Here is a 4,887-nt window from a genome sequence, read left to right as displayed (position 1 = left end):
TTCTCAGTAACTTTCTAACCTCATCTTTCATAATTTTCCTCTTAACTCAAACCTCTTTAGTAACAAGGGCCCCCATGCTTCTATCTCAGGGCCTTTGTACTTGTTGTTCCCTGTGCCTGAAATATTCATTCCCTAGGTATCTCCATTGCATGCTTTGTGGTCTCTTTCCATTCTTGATTCAAACAACAACTTCTCATGAAAACATAACCTACCAGTCTTCTACAAAATTTAAATACTATGCAACACATTCCACCCCCTCACTTCTTTTCTTTTCCTCTATAATACATCCCACCTAACATATAATACGAGGATAAATGAGAATGTGAGAAATTTCAATTCAGGCATGCTAATCAGGGAACTACCGCAATAGCTGAAAAATAATTGCAAAACTGTGGTGGCTACAGTGGTATTACACAGAAAAGACCAGTTGTAAGTTAAAGAGATCAAGTATCCAAGGGATAAAGAATTCTTGATTAATTGAGTATAATGATAAGAGAAGAGAAAAAGAGATAATTTCCTGATTTCTGGATTTGATTTGGCAAATGACACTACCAGTTCCAGAAATTCAAACCACAGGAGAAACAACTGGATTTGGGAAAGAGGGTGGTGATTAATAGGTTCCATACAGGCAATATTGAGCTTTAAGTGACACTGGAACACTCTGAGGAGAGCTTCCCAGTAGGATATATTGATCTAGAACTTCCTAAAATAAACCATGCTGGACTGGATTTCCAGATTAGGGAAAAGAAAGTAGCTCAAGTTCTTAAAATGAGTAAGATTGACAAGAAGCCAGAAATAGAGTAAGAAAAGAAAGCAGAGAAGGGAAGGGATGGGTAGGGAAGAGAAGTGAAGACAGGAGAGTTAAGAGTGAGATTTCAGAAATACCCGAAAGGATATTTAGGATTAAAGCAGCCTTAGGATTCAAGCAAAGAAATAGGAACTGTAAAAACCAGGAAGGGACACGAAAGCAAGAGAAAACAAGAAAATTTTTAAGAGAAGTTAGAAGTCAACAATCTGGAGTGTCTCATGGGAAATAGTAGATAATTGAGATTTAACTTTCCATGGCCATTGGATTTTGTCATTAGGAGCCCACTAGGGGTTCCTGACGAGTTCTACCTTTATTCTCCAGAATCATATAGAAAATGGAATCCATTATCTTCCACATCAAAACCTTTCAAATAATTGAAATCAGCTATTTGAGGCATTTTTTTCCTGAGGTTTTCTTCTCAAAACTAAATACGTTTTGATATTGAAATATCAAATTCAATTTGCTGAAGGACTGCGGAAGTTTTACTCTGGCTACTCCCATTTATATCTCATGGTACCTAGTTGAGTGTTTAAGTGTTACAAACAGTTGAATCTTCAGCAATTTTGCCTTGAAAGGCTCTTATAGTCTCCAAAATTGAAGGCTTGGTGTTAAAAAGGAGAATCATTTAAAAAAAAGGGGAAAGGAATTGCTTGGAAGTTAAAATTATAAAGCCCATTGGTGATTTCTTTATTACCTGAATTTGCCTAAGAAAGGCCTGAATTTAGTACAGTTAATAATAAATAATTGAAATAACACATCAATGCATCATCTGTATCTTTTCTATTTAGATAAAAAGGTCTCAATGTCTCCTTTTTAAAGATGGATTCCTTCTTCATATTCTATGAGGAATATATCTATATATATATGTATCATATATCTATATCTATACAGATATGTTCCAAAACCCCTGTAGATGCCTGAAATTACAACAGTACCAAGCCCTATGTGTATTATGTTTTTTCCTAATAAGACATATCTATGATAAAATTTAATTTATAAATTAGGCACAATAAGAGATTAACAACAATAGCTAATAATAAAATAGAACAGTTACAATATACTGTAATAAAAGTTATGTGAATGTGGTCTCTCTTAAAATATCTTAAATTGTACTGTACTCACCCTTCTTCTGATGATGATGTGAGAGAATAAAATGCCTACCTGATAAGATGAGGTGAGGTGAATGACACAGGCGCTGTGATATCGCTTTAGGCTACTGCTGACCTTCTGACCATATGTGAGGGGAAGATCATCTGCTTCTGGATCACAGATCAACACGGGTGACTGAAACCACAGAACGCCGAGCACAGAATGCAAAACCATGGATAAGGAGGGACTAATTAATCATAATTTCAAGGAACTTCATCAGATGCTTTTAAAATCACAGAGAACAAGATGAGAAATAGTCTTTTATGTATGAAAAACACAAAGGTGGCTTTCCATTTATTTATGGTATCTAAATAAAAAAATACTTGAAAATAATGAAGGAAAACTTGATGGAAGTGAGATATTTGTATAGTACCTTAGTTTATCTGAAAATAAAGTATACATTCAAAGAGATTTTGGAATGTTAAAATATTTTACATGCATCATGATTTTATGATGTATACATTACAAGCTACTATCAGCATTTGGCTAAAACACCTGTGCCTCACTTTAAATGAATTAGGCATATTCATGGTTCTGAAGAACTGGATTTTTGTGCATTTGTTGCCACAAAACTGATTTGTAAAGGAGATTACAATTTATCCCTAAACATCATCAAATAAAAAATTTCTCAGTGGCTATCTCTAGAGATTGCATTACTGTGCAAACAGCTAAACTGGAACTCCACTTCCCAGAATTCTCTTCCCTTTATTGGTAGGACAGACCATGTAAGAAAGCTGCAGAAGATCTGAAAGGTGGAAGTAAAGCATCTGCCATGTTTACACTTGAAAATTCAATGTACTGTTAAATCTACTGCAGGTCAAGTAAGTTATTGGGGCTCTTCTGCTAGGGTAATCAACCTTTCTGATTTAACCAAGATTGTCCCAGTTTCTGTACTTTAAGTCCCCTATCCTGGGAAACCCCTCAGTCCTGGGAAAATCAGGACAGTTGGTTGCCCTACTCTTGGCCTGCCTTGGTAGGACTCATCTCCTCCAGCTCAGACTGAACTGAACTTGGACTATACTTCTTTAGTTTCTCCTAGCATACTTAGCTTCGTGAAGAAAGGCATCATCTTTTCCAGGAGGTCACCCAATTGCCAAAATTAGAAGCTGGGATTTAATAAAAGAAAGATGAGAGTTCTCATTTGAACTTATTCTTCCAGTCATTGGTGAAAATTTCATTTTGCCTTTATTTCTCCCCACCTTCAGATCTGTCTCTTTTTTAGTACTGCCTGTTCCACTGCCTGCCTGGCTGCCTACAGACCCAGAAACATACACAGAAATAATAGCCATAGTAAACCGCTTACCCAGATCCCACGACTGCATCATGTTAAATCCCTATAATAAACCCTTTACTCCATATTTTGCTTCTCTGCTCAATGATTGATATACCACCAATGGTTTTGTTCAGTCATCACCTAGAGAATAAACATGAATAGCTATTTTAGCAGTAAGAATAATTATTCCTTGTATCACTACAGTATTGTATATCTATTAAGTGCTAACATACATATTAATTTATTGGTTACAAAATTGGAAAGCAGAACTTATATTAACATATCTATTATAAATAGGCATGTTTTTGAAATAAAACTTTGCTCTTTTTGTTATTAATAATTTCTCCTCTTTAGAAGGTAATTAAAATGGCCATTTAGCAGAACATTTAGAATATGCAATCTCTCTTACCATTCTCAAGAGTCATTGTGTATAACATGCACACAGGTAACCAAATTATGAATAATCATCTTAAGTTAGAGAATCCAACTTCTGGCTTAGCAGTTAAATCAACCTTTTTATTTCAATTTACCTGAATTCCAATCCAAGTTGACTAGTTAGCTTTTTTTTCTTTTTGACTAGTAAGTTTAATTATAAGTACCTAAGAAAGAATTTAGTCTTTATTGACTCAGACTATGAGTGTTAATTCAAGACTTTAATGCCAATATCCTTATTTTAGGATTGAATATTTTTTGTTAGGCATTAACACTACACTTAATTTGGGCTTCTTTTATCCATTTCTATAACACAACTATCCAACAGCATTTTTTTTCTTCCTTTTTGGCTTCTCATTTGCCCTGTGCTCTCTTCCTGCATGACTGTTGCCTAAGTCAAATTGCACCAAAACCTGCGTAACCTTAAGGCTTCTCCCATGAGTTTATAGTTTATCTTATGGCATCTATCTTTTCTTATATATTTAAATGGTGATGTTTGTTCACATGACATACACTTAAAGCCAGAATAAAGGAGAAACATAAAGTGTTACTTCGATACAGAAAAATAATTTGATAAAGTTAAAACTCAATACACACACACTCACACACACACACACACACACACGGAATAGAAAGACCTAACTTAAACTGAAATTTTCTCTCAGAAATCAGAATTCGAAAGGTTACCAGCTATTACCATGCCAATTTCACAATGTCCTGGAGATACTGACCACTGCAATGAGACAAAGGAGAAAAAGAAAATAAAGCTATTATTATTTACAGAAGATATAATTACCTACATAGAAAAATAAAACATATCAACCAGTAAACTATTCAAAATAAGAACGAACTTAGCAATGTTGATGGATATAAGATCAATAAACAAAGTCAATTGCATTCCTATATGCTAGCAACAAAACTTCAAAATAAAACCTAACAATATCATTTATAAATAGTGTCAAAAAACATTAAATGTTTGACAATAAATTTAACAAAAATTATGCAATCCTCTACAAAAAAATATAGAAAACATTATTCAGAGAAATTAAAGACGACCAAAATTAAATGGAGAAACATGCTATTTTCATGGATTGCAAACTTAACATCATGAAGATGTTAATTACTCTCAAATTGGTCTATAAAATCAATGTAATCACAACTGAAATCACAGAAGGCTCTGTATGTGTGTATGCACACACATATGTTTGGATGTGTAAACTAACAA

General features: G+C 34.0%; 1 long non-coding RNA gene across 1 annotated transcript; it reads right to left on the bottom strand.

Moving 5' to 3' along the window:
• Window positions 1–1,946: 1,946 nt before the first annotated feature.
• LOC123000955 (uncharacterized) lies at window positions 1,947–4,400 on the bottom strand. Its single transcript, XR_006409376.3, has 3 exons — window positions 4,360–4,400; window positions 3,261–3,371; window positions 1,947–2,092 (listed from the first exon to the last, which is right to left on the bottom strand). It is a non-coding gene; the product is annotated as an uncharacterized LOC123000955 (long non-coding RNA).
• Between the last annotated feature and the right edge of the window lie 487 nt (window positions 4,401–4,887).

Source organism: Ursus arctos, unplaced genomic scaffold, assembly GCF_023065955.2.
Source record: "Ursus arctos isolate Adak ecotype North America unplaced genomic scaffold, UrsArc2.0 scaffold_20, whole genome shotgun sequence".
NCBI classification, from domain to species: domain Eukaryota; kingdom Metazoa; phylum Chordata; class Mammalia; order Carnivora; family Ursidae; genus Ursus; species Ursus arctos.
The sequence above is the reverse complement of the archived record's forward strand: the minus strand, read 5'-3'. Positions and strand labels throughout refer to the sequence as shown.